At 38.1% G+C, this 19,871-nt stretch overlaps 1 protein-coding gene across 4 annotated transcripts in view; it reads right to left on the reverse strand.

Annotated features, from left to right (window-relative positions):
• The window catches only part of Stxbp4 (syntaxin binding protein 4), a 172,406-nt gene that overhangs the window by 43,604 nt on the left and 108,931 nt on the right, over nucleotides 1-19,871 (reverse strand). The window lies entirely within an intron of this gene.

Raw genomic sequence — 19,871 nt, forward strand, 5'->3', positions numbered from 1 at the left:
AAGGAAAAGAAATATTTGTCTGTTGTTTCCTGCTGTTAAACCTAGTGAATCTTGTTTGGTTTGTTAAATTTAGCTCAGACTTCAATGACAAATTCAAAAATTAGTTCTAAGTGCTGGAGAATGGCATCTCTATGTACTAAAAGTGTTCAGACCTATTATTCAGGTTTGCTTTCCTTTGCAATTGCCCTAAACTCTATGCTTCAGTTTTCCTACTAGTAGAATTCTGCCGAGGAATTGTTATTTTGGACTGGAGTTGGGCTAGACATTCAAGTAAGTTAGTAAACAGCTTATCTTGTGACAGTTGTGTCAATGGATCTCATTAAAGAGAAAAACAATGGTTTCTACTCCGAAGAATGAAAATGAATGCAGGCATGGAGAAAAGGTGCACTTCTGTTTGGGAAGCAGGATGTAATTAGGTACTTTAGAAGAAGACTTCAAGATGATGAGCAGATGCAAAACACCATACAAATGTGAACCTTTTTCTTGGTCAACTCTGAACTCATAAAAACACACAAAAAGCTGTGAGAGATGAATAACATACCAGCTTTTTGTTCTTCAAAATAATAGAAAGCTACATTTCATCCTGGTATACTTTTCTTATATTTGAACCACAAAAAGCTAGTTTAAGAATTATGTTCATTGTAGTACATTCATTGTTTTTGAGAAGGCTCAATGTGTTTCCTAAGGAAGTCTTTGGAGGTTGATTTACTTCGAGATACTTAGAAAAACCCATAGTAGCCTGTTTCCTTGAGTTAATGTCAATTCGCCATCTACCCAAACAAGGAAACAATAGCACGGTTCTGTTTTATAAAAACTCTCCCACCCACAGTTTACCAATACACAGTGCGGAACTTTACTGGTATCTTATCGGGTAGATGGGCCCAACTTCAGATAGCAGCTCACATTACGATACAAGGATAGAGTGAGATAATTTCAATAAAGCTAAGGTGAACAAAAAACTTACAGTTATACCTTCAATTGTTTTTTCTCAGACACAAATCAGGAGAGTATTAGAGAGGGTGCCAGAAACATTTCCAATCAAGATTGGCCCGGGGAAATAGCACGATTGTACCCAACAGACCCATTTTTTCCTAGTGAGGAAAAGTCGGGCTTGTTTCTGTTTTCAAGCATGAAGCAGTGAAAAGTCTTCTATCTTTTACGGTCATGCTATGTATTCATGCTATGTGATGTATTATTTTTACTGAAAAGGTAACACGATCATTTTTCTTCAGCTTGCTTTTAAAGATACTGTACTAAAAAACAAATGGTAAGCTTTTCTTGAAATAAACAAAAGAAGAAACTGTCCTCCCTCGCAATCTCTGTTGCTTAAAACAATTTGCATGTAGCCTGGTCTGCAAAACATTTCTAGCATCACAGTTTACACATGGCACCCACAGTGGCACTGTGGCTCCCTGAGGGATGTATTACTATTACCCCCCTATCTGCTCATTTGATTATCATTGCATGGTTAATGGCTTTTTAGGATAATAACACCGATACAGACGATCAAATGCTTTAATTAGTTTATTATCCTTTTCTCTTTTAGAAGAGATTCGGGCCATATTTGAATTTAATGGGAGGGCATGGTGCCATGCAAATTTGAAGGGGTCGTAGGCAAGTATAATCCTCAACCGGGCTCTTCAGTTTCTTACTTTAATTCACTTCCTGGGAGTAAAGGTGGCTCCAACCAACTTTACTTACATTATACTTGCAAATGAGATTTGTTTACAATCACTGAAGCCACCAAAATAAAGGAAAATGACAAAACCACTGAATATCATGAGAATGACAGATGAAAACCGACAGGACCCGGAACCTTTCCAGTGAGTGCCAATTTAGGGGAAAAAATAGAACCAATAAGTTTAGAAAGGGTGGAAAGAGGATGAGACCCACTCTGTTTCATAACTAAGAAACTCAAAAAGAGAATTAGTTATCCCTCCATTTTAGAAGTGAGAAAACTGAGCTAGAAATTAAGAAAGTCATTGAGTTCGATTGCCAATAAGAGACAGCTAGGATGTGAACACGGGCAACTGGCTCTTGAGCCTATACCGTTAGCTAGCACCGTTCTTTCCCTACACAAACAGCAGCCATAACAAAAACGTCTGAAAAAACATTAAAGGACTGGGGGTAACTAAGCCAAAATGTAAGCAGTGTCTGCCCTTTGATGTCAGACTTTGAGTAATTTTTTTTTATTCTTTAAAAATCTTTGCTCAAATAACAAAAATAAAGTTTAACTTTTATGCCAGTAGGAAACAGAATAAAAATATTGCTGGCCTAACTGACATTTTCCTCTCTTCTCTTAGCACTTCACAGTTTAGAAGAACTCGGCATGCAGTTACATGAAAATTTGTTAACAGCTCGCAGAGCACATCTCACTAGAAAGGCACAGAAATCTGGACAGAGGAATTTGTTCAAATGAAGCTGAACTTTCTAAAACTTATCTTTTATTGTGTCTATTTAAGATGTACGAAATATTTTGGAAAACATATAGTGAAACTATCGTCTACGTCACCCAACATAATTTCTGCAGCTGTGTTAAGAGCACCTAAGATCTAATCTGTTAGCAAATTTTCAGTACATGACTCAAAATATCCTTAATCCTATTTCTTTTAAACCAGAGTGACACGGCTGATATTTATAAAAGGGGTCCTACGAGATATGGAAATGCCTTAGATGTTGTAGAAAAAACTCTTAAATTGACATTCAAAACAATGTTGGAATAAACTATTTGTGCCCTTATCAACCTAGTATAACTTCTCTCTCACAAGTCAGAAATGCTTCCAACCACAGACAACCCTTTTCTCGCATGTCCTCTTGTGAAACACATTTAGCACTGCTGATTTCTTTGAGACCCTCTTCTCTCTGAAATCCCGCTTCCTCCAATTATGTAGTTTTAGTCCTATGATCCTGACTGCTCTCTCTGACCCCTCTTTTTCCTCTGAGCCATTACAAAAAGACTTTTCCTCTGGCTCTATCCTTTCTCTGCACTAGAAGGGCCTCAACTATGAATAGGTAATGAATAGGTACATACAAAGAGGCAATGGGGGGTGATCAAAGTATGTTATGTGCATGTATGAAAATGTCACAATGAACCCATTGCTATATAAATAATATGCACTACAAAAACCCAACCAACCAACAAGCCAGCCAAAAAAATTACATGAACATAACTCCACCCTTAAACATCTTTAAATACGGACCTCTCTCCCAGTGTCCCTGTAGACGTCCATCAGCATTTCAGTACGTTTAATGTGGAACTCCTCTTTCTTCTCTCAGATCTGTATTTCCCACTGAGTTCCTTGATTTTTAATGGTTCTGCCAGTCTCCAGTCATTCAGATTTAACGGTCCAGTATTGCTTTTACTTCTTGTTTCTCTTGTCAATTGTGATTTAATCTTATACAATCCATTTCTGAAATGGTATTGACTTTGGTGTTCAATAAATCCTTACCAAATGACTGCAATGGTAGATTCTGGGGCTCTAGGGCTAAAAAAAAAAAAAAAAAAAAAAAGACAAGGGAGAACCCTAACTTCCTACAGCTTACAGTCCAGCGGGGAAGACACAATATCAGATGGCAAGTCCTATTAGAAAGCAAATGAATGAAGGCAGCAGATCAGAGTTGATGGAATTGATCAGGAAAAGCACCTCTCAGAAGGTGACCTTATAGCAGAAAACCGAACGATAGGAAAGCGTCCTGTGAAGTCCTGAAGGGACACCATTCTGGGCAGGTGGAAGGGCTGGTTCAATGCCCATGAGATAGGAGTAAGTCTGACATGCAGGAAGAACTACAAACAAGATTAATAGAGCTAGTAGGGAGTAAGCAGGGAAGCGTGACACACAAAGATAGCAGATGGCTAGCTGCAGTCAAAACTGAAGGACCTGGCACAGCCATGCTACGGAGTTTGGATGTCTCTTTGCATATAATGGGATGTGTCTGGAGAGTTTTGATCAGCGGAGTGATGTGGTTTGGTTCATATTAAAGACTGCTAGAGAATGAACGGCAGCGAAGTCTAGAAGAAGCAGAGATGAGGTAGAAGGCTACTAAGTCATTTTCCTTCCTCTTGGCACTGCTCTAGATGAGGTTCTCAAGAACTGCACCCACACCTGTGCTGAAGCTTCGCTGTTCACATCACCTTGAACCCTAGTGCTGACCAGACAAAGCTTTACAAAGCACAGCTATGGTTATACTCGTCGTTTCTTGCTCAAAGAGCATCGATATCTCCTTACTGTCTATTTAAAAATCTCTACAGCATTTTGCCTAGTTTTTAAAATAGTCCATGACCAATGCCTTACTTATTTGCCATTATTTCTTTATATTATTTATGTTCTAGGTGAGTATTTGAAGAATGATAGCCTATGGGCCACATCTAGCCTGTTACTTGTTCGTACAAATAAAGTTTTATAGGAACATGGTCACGCCCATTTTTATTTATTATCTATGGTTGCTTTCATGATACCATGGCAGAGTTGAATGGTTGTGACACAGATGATATGACCACTAAACCTATCTGCTGCTTTACAGGAAAAATTTTGAAGAATCTAGCTCTTGAAAAACTAATTTCATGACTTTTATATATCTCTCATTTCATATTTTACCCTCTGTCACTGTATTCCTTCCCATAGGAATGCAATTCCCTGTATTTTATCTCCCACCTTCATAAGCACACATTCCAACCATCTTTCAATGCCCACCATCTCCCCAAGAACCTGTCCACCAATCTCTGTGGTAGGCAGAATAACAGCCTCCAAGGTTGTCCACACCCTAATCTCTGACTGTTATAACCTTTAATTACGTTGTATTACATGGAAAAGGTGAATTAAGGTGGCTGATGGAATTAAAGTTTCCAGTCCACTGACAAAGTTGAGAGATGATCTATTTTGGCTTAGTGTAATCAAAGTAGATGCTGGACACAGAAGAGTCTGTGAAAAAGAGATGGTATGAGGACGGCTCTTCTTCCCAGTGCTGGCTTTCAATATGAAAAGTTCATGAACCAAGAAGTGTATGCAGCCTCTAGACTCTAGAAGAGGCAAGAAAATGGAACCTTTCCCAGAGCCTGCAGAAGATCATGCAGCTCTGCTAACAACTACATTTAAGCCCAACGAGTCCATTTTGGACTTCTCTGACTTCTAGCACTGCAAGATAATACATTTGCATTGTTTTAAACTCATGATGATTTGGTGTACCAGCAATGGGAAAGCAGTGTGCTCACCTTTCTGTAAATTCACAGCCACTTTGTAAGTCCTCTGGGCTCTACCATGATTATCTTGTAGCATATCCATACAAAGGTTTTGATTCTCTGTTAATTTTTAGCTCATTGAGGGCAGTGTATATAACTGACTCCTCTTTGCATCTGCCATGATGACAGTCATAGTGCCTTGTATCTAGCAAGAAATTAGTAAATATTCATAATGATAAATATCAATGAATATTTAATGTGTTTGAAAATTTATAATGATGTACATGCTAAGATCATATAAAAAGAACATTCACATAATCTATATGCTTTATTCCTCAATTATTCTGAAAAAGTGAGCATTTATCTTTAAAGCAAGGCCGGGCGTGCTGGCTCATGCCTGTAATCCCAGCACTCGGGATGCTGAGGCAGGAGGATCGTTTTTGAGTTTGAGGGCAGCCTGGGCCACAAAGTGAGCTCAAGGTCAGCCTGAACTGCATAGCGAGACCCTGTCTCCAGAAAAAAACAAAAACAAACAATCTTTAAAGCAAACATTTTAAAAATCCATGAAATTTTAAAAATTATACTATTTTTAGGCAACTCACATGGTCAATGAGCATTTGATGATTCACTTTTTAAAGTGATGGTTTAAATCAAGCATATAATTTCCTAATTCATAAATAATGACACTGCAAGTTGAAATATATTTTTTATCTCTATGAGGTGATTCTAAAATGGATAGTAAAAGCAATAGGCATATATTTTTCCCAATTTTCTACTTATAGGTAATATGAATGAAGCCAAAATCTTGTGTCATCAGTAATGTCTAATGAGGCAATCAGGACTGAACTAAAGAAAGTATTTATACAGAATTCACAAACTGTTAGCAATGAAGTATAACATACCAAGCTTTCAAGATATCAACATATTAAACAGGGATGAATAATGCTAAGACTTTCTTTTTACTAGGAAGGAAGCTGAAAACTAAAATGAATAAAAGATAAAGGCATTTCAATTACTGTCAGGTTATGAAAGATTTGTTCATTATGTGATGTGAAAATAGAGAATAGAACCAGGTAAATGAATCCCTATGCCTTTAGACATTAGACAATACAACTTTTGGCATTTACTAACTCTGAGTGTCTCATACCAAACCAAACATGATCTTGTAGACTGACAGAAAGAGAATTATGAAATAATTAGGCTTATATTAGGTTTTAGAAGTTCCTTTTATTTACAAAGAGCAACTCACCCATACTGTTACACTTTCATTCATTTTCTTGTACAAAAATATCATATTTGCCTTTTCATTCCCAAAATTCTATAAAGGAAATGTACCACGGTAGCAGAGGTCAAATTGCTCTCTCTTTTTTTTAAAAAACAAATTCAGTTTACGGGTTGAGATAACTTAGTAAGAATAAGAAACTCACACATCAATCACGAAGCACCAACTATGTGTCAAGCAGTTAGACCAGGAAGGTTAAGCTGGATGAGACACATCACATGGTGGGAAGGGAGCACTATTCTCTTGGGAATATTCATGACAGCATTTCTAATTTAATAGCAGCTGTCTGCTTCTTGGAGGTGGGTGTCTTCATTAAATCTGGACGGGAGAACCCTTCTAATTCTCTCAAACTTCCTTTGATTAGACGGGAAAGTCAAGGGGTAAGAAGAGTGTTTATCACTCATGAGGAGTCTAAAGATTGACTCAGAGCTCTAAGAATGGAATCTGTAACATCTGCAATAGAGGATAATATTTTATTCCTAGGAAAAGCTTCTTATTATCACAAAGGCTATTTCCCCACTAGGACAACAGAAGCATATGATGGTAATTTACACTATTAATTTTCTATTGTGGGGCAACAAACTACTGTCCACATCACCACCTACAATAATATATATTACCGGTTTCTGTGTGTCAGGAGTCTGGGAGTGGCTTGGTTGAGTCCTTTGCTGAGGATCTCACAAAGCTGCAGTCCATTTGTCAAGCATAGCTGGGATCTCATCTGAGGCCTGACTAGGGAGGGACTCATGCTACTCGCCACACAGGTGGGTCTCGTAGCAGTTCATGTCTTTGAAGGCAGCAAGGAATGAGAGACTCCAGCAAACCAAGCACTAAAATCCCATGTTATGTGATCATGGACATTCTTCCTCTTTTGCTGCATTCTCTGGGTTACAAGCAAGTCAGAGGTCCAGAGCACGCCCCAGGGGAGGGAATCTCATGAGGACAGGAACACAGGAAGTACGATCACAGAGACCACCCAGAGTCCGTCCAACACATTACTTAGGCTTTTCCCCTCTTTCTTACTTTAACATACAAAATCTACCACTTTTTCTAAGTCAATCTTGCCTTTAGCTTTTTTGACATTCTCGTAAAAGTTCTTGTTAGCTTTAGGGTATATTTCTGGCCATGTTTTGTACATTTATTTAAATATGTAAGCTCACCAAAGAATTCTGTGAAGCTTCTTTTGATTCATTTGTGTATTTGACCTGTCCTTTCTTATTCAGACTATAAGTAATTGCATACAGCATGGTTAACATTTCAGGACTTCTTACTCCATAAGCCACATTCTATTCTATTCTCTACACACAGGAATAAGCCCATTTTATTCAAATGTAAAGTAATATAAAAGAAAGCAAAAAATTCTTCTTTCAACAGAGTCTGTGATATATATCTATGCATATAATTAAACAATCACATCCTCTTTAGCTCCCTTTGGAAGAATTACAACTCCAGCAGATGTCATGACAGTTAAAGTAATTCAACATTTCAACAGCTAGGTATGCACTAGCTAGTGATCTATTTTCAGAAAACATCACTCACATTCTTTTGATGCATGGGTTGGCTGAGGCCACTCTTACAGTGTGACTTTGGTTCCACCTTCACTCACATTCATGACTTTCTGTATGGGAAATTTTGCCTGGGCTTTTACTCCCCTCTGTCAGTTCTACTACTCTGAAGAATGGTGTGACCTTCCCTGGACATAGTTTCATCAAAAAGTCACAGCAGAAGGCATGTGGTACTCCTTTAGGGTCTATCTGTACAAGACAGAGTTGGCTATATTCCTCCTCCGGGTTTTAGCTACTTCATACTCAACATGAGGAGAGCTTCTCTCTGTTGTTGGTATCTGATACATGATGCTCAACAAATAGTGGTGGAAATAATAGACTATTTGATAGCTCCTTGTATGCATAAGTGGATATTCCTGTATATTATATTTATGCATGTAAATGGCTTTTTCTGTACAGATTTTGAAAGTGAAATTGAAGAGTTAAAGAAAGAGTATATTTAGATTCTTAAAGACACTGCCAGATCACTCTCCAAAACAGCTGAACTGAGTAAACATCTATCAACAGTACACCAGTATGCCTATTTTCTCACTATAAATTGGCAATCTTAATATAAGAGGCTCTGGTGAATAAAAATGGTGCTGCAAGAAGATTACACACCATGACCAAGTGGGATTCATCCCAGGAAGGGAGGGATGGTTCAACATATGCGAATCAATAAATGAAATACACCATATCAACAGACTCAAGACAAAAATCACATAAGCATCTCCATAGATGCTGAAAAAGCATTTGATAAAGTCCATACTCATTCATGATAAAAACCCTACAGAAAATCTGAATAGATGGTGTCTATCTCAATCTGATAAAAGCCACCTATGACAAACCAACAGCCAACATCATATTAAATGAACAAAAACTGAAAGCTTTCCCACCTAAAATCAGGAATAAGACAAGGATGTCCACTATCACCACTCCTTTTCAATATAGTTCTGGAAACATTAGCCAGAACAATTAGACAAGAGAAAGAAATGAAAGAAATAAGGGTAGGAAAGGAAAAAGTTAAAATATCATTATTCCCAGATGACATGATACTCTACATAGAAGACTCCAAAATTCCACCAAAAGACTTTTAGATTTAATATCCAAATTCAGTAGCATATCTGGATACAAGGTTAACACTCAATTCTTTTTCTTTGGTACTGGGATTCAAACTCCTGACCTCAGGCTTGCCAGGCAGGCATTTATGCCAGTGAGCTATATCCCTGGCCCTACACTCAAAAATCAATAGCATTCCTGTACACAAACAACAAACTCATTGAGAGAGACACTAGGGAAACCACACCCTTCACAATAGCATCTGAAAAAAATGAAATACTTAGAAATTAATCTACAAAGGAAGTAAAAGATCCATACACTGAAAATTACAGTACCCTGAAAAAAGAGATCAAAAGGGATATCAGAAAATGGAAAGACATTCCTTGCTCATGGATAGGAAGAACCAACATTGTGAAAATGGTCATACTACCAAAACTATTATACAACTTTAATGCAATCTCGATCAAAATACCATTAGTATACCTCACAGAACTAGAGAAAACATTCCTAAAATTCATTGGAAACAGAAGAGATCTAGAATAGCAAAGGCAATCCTGGGCAACAAAGGCAAAGTAGGAGGCATCACAATCCCTGACTTGAAATTATACTATAAAGCTATTGTGATGAAAATCAGCACAGTACCGACAAAAAACAGACCTGAAGATCAATAGAATAGATTAGAAGATGCAGACACAACTAAAAACACACAGCCACTTTATCTTTGATAAAGGGGCCAAATGTGTTCACTGGAAGAAAGATAGCCTCTTTAATAGATGGTGCTGGAAAAACTGGCTCTCCACATGCTGAAGACTAAAATTAGACTCATGTGTACCACCATGCAGTAAACTAAAGTCAAAATGGATGAAAGATCTAGATCTTAAAGCAGAAACACTGAATCTACTGGAAGAGAAAATAGATAAAATTTTGAAGACAGATGGGTAGGCAGGGAGTTCATGAACAAAAACCAAACTGCACAGGAAATACTTCAAAGAATCAACAACTGTGATCTCATAATATTGAAAAGTTTTTGCACATGTAAAGAAATCACCAACGGACTGAAAAGAAAAGCCATGGATTGGGAAAAAATTTTTAGCTAACTGTCCCTCAGACACTTCTATCTAGAATTAAAAAAAAAATCAAGCCCCCCCAAATTCAAATATCCAATCCAAAAATGGGCATCTGAGATTAATGCACACTTCTCAGATGAAGAAATACAAATGGCAAATAAATATATGACAAAACATTCAACATCAACTGCATTTGAGAAATGCAAATTAAAACAACACTGAGATTCCATCTCATCTCAGAAAAAATGGCTATCATCAAGAAATCAACCAATAACAAATGCTGGTGGGACTGCTGGGAGAAAGGAACCCTACTCCACTGCTGGTGGGAGTGTAGACTGGTGCAACCACTGTGGAAATTAGAGTATTAGTGTGGAGATTCCTAAAAAAAGTAGGATTAGAGGTCCCATTCCACCCATGCATTCCCCTTCTGGACATTTTTCCAGAAGAATTAAAAACATCATACCACAGCAATATATGTGCTATTGTTTGTGTCTAGATGTCCCCGCAAAGCCTCATGCAGTCATTGGGAGGGCTTCTAGAGTTTTTCATTGATTCATGGTCCAATGCTGGGATTATGGGTGTGAGTGTTACACCCACCCTGGGGTGGGTAGCCTGCATGCAGTATAAAGAAGGGAAAGAGGCTTACTCCTGCTGCTCCTCCCTTTTTGCTCCTTTGCTTTCGCTGTTTTCTGCTACCATGAACTGTTGCCCTCTGCCACGTGCCACTCTGCCTTGGAGCCAGTTGAGTATGGACTGAAACCTCCACAAGCTGTGAGCTAAGTAAACCTTTCCTTCCTTAATTCTGGGTGTCAGGTATTTTGTCTTAGCAATGAGAGAAAAGTAACTAAGACAATATGTGAACCAATGTTTTTAGCAACACAATTTGTAATAGCTAAGTCTTGGAAACAACTCAAATGCCCATCAACTGAGGAATGGATTAAAAAACATGGTATTTTTATATAATGCAGTACTACTCAGCTATAAAGAAAGATAAACTTGAGGCTTTCACAGGTAAATGATGGAAGTAGAGACCATACTCATAAGTAAAATAAATCAACTCACATGTGTAAACATTGTATTATCTCCTTAGTGTGAGAAACTGCAGAGTAAACAAGATCTAAAATCTATAATAAATATTGTGAAAGGGAAAGAAACTGCTCAAAAGGAAAGATCAACTGGGATGGAGGAAAGGAAAAAAGAAGGAAGGGAAAATTTTATACAGACACACACACACACACACACACACTAGATAGCTAAGATAGTTATACTACTAATTTTTTTTTAGTTCATTCAAGGGGGCTGTTTGTGCCTGCCTGTATCTTATAATCTGAGTAACTACTTCGAAGGTGCAATATATTAACCATTATTAATTTCCTAGTATCTTGTTTTGAAATTCTCTATCATTGTTTTTATTTTTTTCTCTTTAAAACAAAAAAATGGTTCTTCACTATTTTGTTCATTCTTAAGTAAATGAAATTTAGGAAAACACATTGAATACGTATACATCCATTACTAAACATATTCATCAAGCAGATATTAATTCCAATAATGAAATATAAGTCCTTGAGGATGCCCATTCTATAGAATGCACTGTTCTTGGTGTTACCTAATTGTATTGTGCAAAACACGCAAGATCCCTGTTCTTAGGGAGCTCATATTTTAATAAAGGAGACAGACAATAAAAAAGAAAATAAAAAATGTGAAGAGAATACAATAGGGAAGTGAAACAGTCTCTGCAGATGGTGGATGGACAGGTCTTTGTGAAAGGAGACAGTTGGACTGAGGACCTAATGATACAATGAACAGGTCATCACAACCATCCCATCCTCTTGGCTTTCCTCAAACACATCAAACATGCTCCACAGGCCTTTCCAATTGCTGTCCCCTCTGTCTGGAACATTCTTCCTCTAGATGTGGCTACTTCTGCTCAGATGGATGAAATGCTTGTGAAAGTCAACTTCATAGAGAACTTTCTAGAGAACTGTAGCTAACTAGACCCCATGCCTGGGCAATTGTAATGCATTGATCTTCCACATAAGCTCTGCACAGCAACCCTCTCCACATATAGAACTGCATGGACTATTTCCAGACGACCCTGAAAGCAGCCACAGGATAGACATAAATTTCTTTATTAGTTCAACCTTTATAACCATGAAATAAATTCAGGTTGAAAGTGAGTTTCCTACCCCAATTCTACTGTACTTGAAAGTAAAATGTCACTTTGCAGTTACTTTTTAGGGGATTTAGTGCATGATTTCTCACATGTTCTCAAAAGAGTAATTTAATAATGATAGACTATATAAATGTACAATTAGTAGAAATCTTTCATTTTCAAGGCTTTAGGCTCCCGAGAAAAAGGAGAGGGAGGGAGGGAGAGAAAGGAGAAGGAGGGGAAAAAGAAGAGGGGGGAAAAAAGAATAGTTTAAGGCTGTAAGGGAAAATAATCCTTTTACAGAATGACTAAGAACAATGGAGATTACAGATGACAGGGGTATACATTAGCACCTACCAGACGCAAGCCACTTTAAATCAGCTGGCCACTTTAGACACATTATCTTTAACCTTCACAACAAGCTTATGAGTTGGTGCTATCTTATTTTCTGTAGCATGTAATCTATTAATACTACACATTCTATTTGTGTAGCATAGTATTTTAGCCTCTTTACAAGTAAAAATGAATCTATCTTCTTTTAGGAGACAAACAACTGGTTGGGTGTTTTGTTTTGTTTTGTTTTGTTTTGTCTTTTTTTTGAGACAGGGTCTTCCTATGCACTTCAGGCTGGCCTTGAGCTCACTTTGTGGCTCAGGCTGATCTCAAACTTGCAATGATCCTCCTGCCTCAGCCTCTGGAGGGCTGGGATTACACCACACCCGGCTCAACTAATTGTTATATAAAAACAAATGGTAATTTCACAAATGTGACTTCACTTTTATCCTACAATACTTAGATACAAATACAGTTTTTTCATTACTACATGGAGTAAAAGTGAAATTGAGTAGTTTATCTAAGGTTGCAAAAGGTCTTGTGTGCCAGGGATATAGTTCAGTGGCACAAGCGCCTGCCTGGCAAATGCAAGGTCCTCAGTTCGATTCCTGGTACCAAAAAAAAAAAAAAACCAAGAAAACTCAAAAAGATCTTGTGAAACAAGAAGAACCAGCTCTTCTCATTCTCCATGTTTTCCCTATTTTATTTAGATTTTATTTTCCATTAGTATTTAGAGATTATCATAAAAGAAATGAGAAACACTGATAGCACTGCATAATCTCAGTAACTAAATACTTTTTTTTTTTTTGATAAGTATCACAGGAGAGCAAAACCGGACATCGAACTCAGGATCCTGCCCTTGCCAGGCAGGCACTTGTGTCACTGAGCTAATATCCCCAGCCACTAAATACTTTTTAATCTGATCAGTAACACCAGTTGAATAAGGTCATAAAGTCCCCCATTTTCAGTAGTTATTATTCAAGATCTGGTTATTGACGTTAAATCCTCAGATTTAAGATCTTGACATCGGCACACTTATTATTCTCTTTTTATGTATTATTCCCTCTTGTATGCTTATGCTTACAAAGAGGTTTTACACACTACTGTGAGGTTGAAGTTTCCATGATGTTTCACAATTATTTTACATTAAAAGATGATTTAAATTTGAGAAGTAACATATGCTCACTCTAAAAAAAAAACCAAATAATACATAAGTTTCCAATAAGAACCCCCCAATCCTAGAGAAAGCCAGTGTTATCAAGGAGTTATGTAGCTCGTATCTGATTGAAAAGGATGAAACTTCTTGAACTAGTGCAATATGTTATTTTATTTTATTTGTAAATCATGAAAATCAGGCAAGGTATATTTTGTTCCAAGATTGCAATTTGCACCAACTCTGAATCATCTTACCTTTACGGAGTGTTTTGTGTTTTGCAAAAACATTTTCGTAGGCAACTCAATTCTTGAGACAGCCACATGAAGACTGTATCCCCTCTTTGGATAATACTCAGGGGTAATACTCAGAGAGGTCATCATATTTCCCAACTCTTAGATGCCACGCTTATAAGATACTGTACAACTTTATACATCTCTACAGAAAGAAAATGCCAATGCAACTGTGATACATTTTAAGTGCACTTCTGTGATACTTACCCAGACACTAAACTTAGAGAGTCAGAGATTTGAGTATGGGTTTTGGCACTGTCTTTTCTAGTTAAATCATTTAAGTCTTGCATGTCTTGCTCTTTTTGTATTTTTTAAATTAGAAACGGTGTCTATCTCATAGGGTCGCTGTGAGGACACATTAATATAAAATTACACTTCAACTGGAAAACTGATACAAATTTTAAAACTTTCTGTATCTATATTATTTTTAAAGATATTATCTGTATTAATAATATTAATACTCTGTTGAAGGCAGGAACTGAACTTCTGGTTCTAAATTGAACTATTTTATCACGTCAGATAACTGTGAGAGCTGTTATTGCGCACATTTTAATAGTGCTGCCTTTTTTGGGGATGAGTTGTTACTACTTTGTCCTCGTATAAACCCTGCAGAACGCCTATGCCATTAACCCAAAAGAATGTCTTCTATTTGAATGAAGACGTTTTCAGGACTCGAGGGAAAATATTTCTTTCTACAGTCATTTACATTTTGTTTACCCAGTGAAGGACTGAAACGTGAATCATACTTTAAGTATTCTATCATTATAGTTAGTTTTAAAGGTGAAAAAAATTAGAATTTTTGAAACAGTGATAATTCTCTATATTTTATCACCGATGCTGTCTGTGACCTTGAATCTGTACTCACTGCAGTGTTTTCTGCCTTTTTGTTTGAAGACGTTTTCTGTGACTGGTTGTTCAGCATGTTCATACTAAGGAATACAGATTTTTACTTGATTAAATCCTAGATATTGCACATCCTGAAATCCCCTAGACACCTATACTCCTGCCTCGTGGGAAAAATTAAGTCTTGCTTGTCCAGCCATGCCTCTATACCTTACGGCTACTGGCACTATATACGATTAAAGTAGGTATCTGAGATACTTTCCTGTAAATGATTGTCTACGAAAACCTGTAATATGTGGTAACTTTGGGGTTGCCTCATAACAGTTATTTGATTGCATGTATTCAACGCTGGAAACATGATGGCTTTCTGATTTTTCTGTCTGAAAAACTATGTTTGCTTCCCATATACCAATAGAGAATTGTTGCTATAGATCTCTAGTAGTTAATGATTTCAGCCCTTCAATTCTCAGGAGTTTATTTTAATGGAAAAAAACCCACAATTACTCAGTAGTTGATAAATGAATAAAACAAACAATAAGGAAACAATGCGTAGTGTAAAATTCAAGATGATAACAAACACCTGCTCCTGTAGCAACTGGAGCAGGGGTAATACTCTTCAAGTACTTACTGATGTCATGCATACATGAATGTCAAGTGAACACATTCATATGAAGTCCAGGTGTTCCAAAGTTTATACGTACTAACACACCACCAAACTCGCTACTTCAAACTTAAGCCACGGGACCTCTATCTCCGCCCTCAGTCACTGCAATGGCCAACCTGTCTTCCTGCTTTCTTTACTTCTGCTACTCCTCCAGTTCTGATACTGGAACTGTCAAGAGCTGTCAGGCAAATGCTTGGGAGACCTTTACAAATGTAGATCACACTACTCCTTTCATGAGTAACCATCCATGGCTCCCTATGGCACTTCAAATAAAACCCAAACTCCTTAGTATGGTTTTTAAAACCTCATGTGATCTGGCTCCTTCTGCACCTTTATGGTGCTCTCTTGCTTGTCCATATATATTAGACACAGAGGTCTTTTTCTTTATTTATTTTCTGTCCCTCAAATATGTCAAGTTTGCTCTTGCTTCATGGGTTTTGTACTAGGGCCGAAAAACTCTTTTTCATAGATTTTCTCCTGGCTGGGCCTGGCCCCCAGCACTACCTTTTCAAATAGTACTTCTTTGTGTATCATTCTTAAGGAGCATCCGCACGCCTTTCCTAACTCGTCATCCCATTTCATTATGTACATTCCACTCACCACTGCCTAGAATTATGATATTTTCTTCTCTGCTGATTTGTCCATCCATCTCTATCCACTGAATTTACCTAAGCTCCTCGACAGCAAGGCTTTCTTGTTTATACTTTTATCCTAGTGCTTACCCCAGGGTGTGGCCCATTGTAGATACTCAGTAACTGTTCTAGAAGGAATGAAATAATGAAACTTTTTATCTTCACTTTTTTTTTTTTTTACTGAAAATACAATGGTATGAGGAACAAAATTAATTATTATGTTTCTTGATGCTAATGATCACTTGCCCGCTTAAAACAGAATTAAATCTCGCGAGATTAAATTGGATCCATTTTCTTCGCAGAACCTTACAGCAGTAACCTACACTCAACCTGCAACAATACAAGAGACTATACAAGTTTAGCATTTTCTTGAATGGTTAGATTCCACAAGTATTTATAGTGGTACATATCTGACTCTGAGAAATTAAGTCACTACAGAACAAGTTTGCTTTACACAAACAGATGACGTCCCTTACATGAAATAGAATTACACAATCAGTTACTTCCTAATGCTTGGAACACCTTTCCAGATTTTAGGAGCAGAAAGGTATATATATATAGATAGCACATGTGTGTGTGTGTGTGTGGGGGCAAATAATATAATGTCCACTTTAAATAATATAATGGATTTTCATTAAAGAAACAGAGCTTCCCTTTGATAAATTCAAGCTCCTTAATAAAAATATGCTCTTGGGGGGGGCAATAAAAATAATGATGAGTATTTCAAATCTAGAATAAATAGAACGAGAAGCTGCCATAACAAGTCTGACTTCTGGATTTGAAAGAAAGAAAGGATCTGAAAGACAAATCAAAACAACTGGGCGTGGTGGTGCACGCCTATAATCTCAGCACCTGGGAGGCTGAGGCAGGAGGATCACTGCAAGTTGGAGACCAGCCTGGCCTACAAAGTGAGCTCAAGGCCAGCCTGAACTGGCAAGACCCTGTCTCAAAAAGACAGGAAAAAAAAAAAAAAAGGCAAATCATGAGGCATTTAAAATGCTACAGTACTGTTCCCCCCTACGCTTTCTCATCAAACCTTTCCTCCTAATTAGGCAACTCCTAATTAGCTTCAAAACATAAAGACAAAAGCAGGTATTACCGTCATTTTATTTTTAAGAGTTAAAATACTGCTGATTTCTGATGGGAACACCTGAATTGATACAAGAGGCTTGGATTGACAGATATATGCAATCAGATGATCACTGCTTGGTAGATGTTATGGTGGATACACTGTGTCAACTTCAGAAGTCTGGAAGCTTTAAGTGACTCAGCAGTTCTATACCCTTCGGTGTAAAGGACACGCTCTTACCATTGTTCACAGTGTCAACTTGGGAAGTCTAGAAGTGAAAGTAAGTGACTCGGCAGAGGGACAAGGTCCTCGCTGTATAAACAGCCTGCGCCTGTGAAAGGGGAGGGCACCTAGACGAGGGTAGGCAGCCTGCATACAATCTAAGGGAGGAAAAGAGACTTGCTCTTCTCCCCTTTAGCTCTTGCTGCTTTTGCCGTCTCGTGCCACCTTGAATTGCTGCCCCTGTGCCCTGCCACCCTGCCTTGGAGTCAGCCGATTACAGGCTGAAATCTCTGCAAAGTGTGACCTAAATAAACCTTTCCGTCCTTAATTTTCAGTGTTGGGTATTTTGTCTCAGCAACGAGAGAAAAGTAACCAAGCCAATAGGGGAAGGGGCTGGGGATTTAGCTCAGCGGCACAGCGCCTGCCTGGCAAGCGCAAGGTCGTGAGTTCGATTCCCGGCACTGGGAAAAAAAAAAAAAGACAATAGGGGAAATGATTTTCTTATTTTCAGTGGATTGAATAAAAATGACAGCTAACATTCATATTTTTGATACTGTAATGCTGTAATGAAATACTTACACGTACATAATTATGCCCATCTTTCATTATTTTCTTTGCAAAAATACCTCAAGCTGGTATGATTGAGTTAAAATATATGACCACTGAAAACATTTTCCTTAACTTTCAAAAACCCTTTCCAATGGGGATTTCGAAAGCTCTTGATACACACTGAAAGCTGATTCCCAAGGATGTGCCAAAGTACATTCCCACCTGTAGTGGATGAGAATATTTACTTTCAACATTAATTAGCGGCAGGCCCAGATGGCTCCTAAATTTGAGATTTTTTGATGCCTAATATATGAGTAATTTAAGAAAAGAAAGTATATTCTCTTTTTTTCTGGTTGTTTTTTGTTTGTTTGCTTGTTTGTGTCTGGTACTGAGAATCGAAGTAACGACCTTGCGCTTGCCATGCAGGCGCTGTGCCGCTGAGCTAAATCCCCAGCCCCAAGAAAGTATATTCTCTACGGGAGGATTCCTGCCCCTTGCTTCCTATGCTCACACATCATTAAGCCATTGTGGGCATAGAAATTTTAGCTCCAACTGCTCATCTCAGTTCTGAGAATCTCTGACGCCTAAGACCCTAGTTACACTGATAGACTCAGCCTGTTTCTGGCACAGGGAGATATTCCTTCCTTGCTTCTTAGCACCCAGTTTCAAATGTCAATTCTAAGTGTAGGGGCAGAGTGGGAAGATTTTAGCATGAGATCACTCTACAGTATTGATCCCAAAGTCCATTCTGAACCTTGATTGCTATATTTTCTTGCTTTATTACGTACAAACTACATACCTGTATTATGTATGTTTGCATATATTTGTAAGGCTTGAATGAGATGTGTATGTATCTATTATATGTTACATATTTCTATTCTTAAAAGCTTGCATGTTGAAAGCTCTCTACTCAGAATTGGTTTTTCACTTGTGGAATGATAGGAGCGCCACCCCCCTGACATTTAATCAAGTCACTGGAGTTACCTTCTCAGACCTCAGCGTAGGGGTTGACTAATTTGTATTTGCACTGTGAATAAAGGATGCTACAGTAGTATAGGGGGGCTGGGGAGTGAGCCAGGGCCAGAGCTGGCCGTGCACAAGCACACGGCATTTGGCGCCAGCTCCTTTATATTCATAGCTTCCTGTGTGCCCGAGTGCCTGTCCTCGCTTCCTAAAGGAACCAGCCCCAGGTGCCCTTCTGCTTGACAAAGAATTGGTGCAAATCCTGGAAGTTTCAACAAGTGTTACTGACTCAAGATCAAAAAAAAGCTAAACAAGTCTACTGCTATGCGCCCCCAGCCCAGCCACCTTGGAGTTTATTACTCGGCACTTCCAAGTAGGACCTGTGAAGGGTGCCCTCCTGCTTTGGGTCCCCCCCCCCTTATTCCCACTATCACTCACGATGCTCAGCCGACCCAGCGCCAGGGGCCCTTTGTTTTCCTCCCACGTGGTTCTAGCCCTCCACCAAAAAGGTTTTAGGAGTTACAGAAACTGCTATGGCTTTTGATGCTTTATGCCCTGCTATGACTGTTTATTTATCATTTCCATGGAAACCTTGAAGGAAGGTAGTGAGATGCCTGCACTTACACTGCCAACTTACCTTAATCAATAAAATCTCTTTTTATTAAACATCTACTATGGCATATCTGGCAGGATTTTAAAAATAAGAATAGAACTGCCATTTTAATTGCCTTTACTATGGAATTATTTTGACAACCTATGTACCAACCAAAAATGGTTATATTTCTGCAGAAGCAGTTATTCCACTTGAAGATTACATGAAGGCATCATAACAACAGTGACCATGTAAATATTGATGGAGACTGACAGAAG

The sequence above is a fragment of the Chinchilla lanigera genome, unplaced genomic scaffold (assembly GCF_000276665.1).
Source record: "Chinchilla lanigera isolate Chin_1 unplaced genomic scaffold, ChiLan1.0 scaffold00050, whole genome shotgun sequence".
Classification (NCBI taxonomy): Eukaryota; Metazoa; Chordata; class Mammalia; order Rodentia; family Chinchillidae; genus Chinchilla; species Chinchilla lanigera.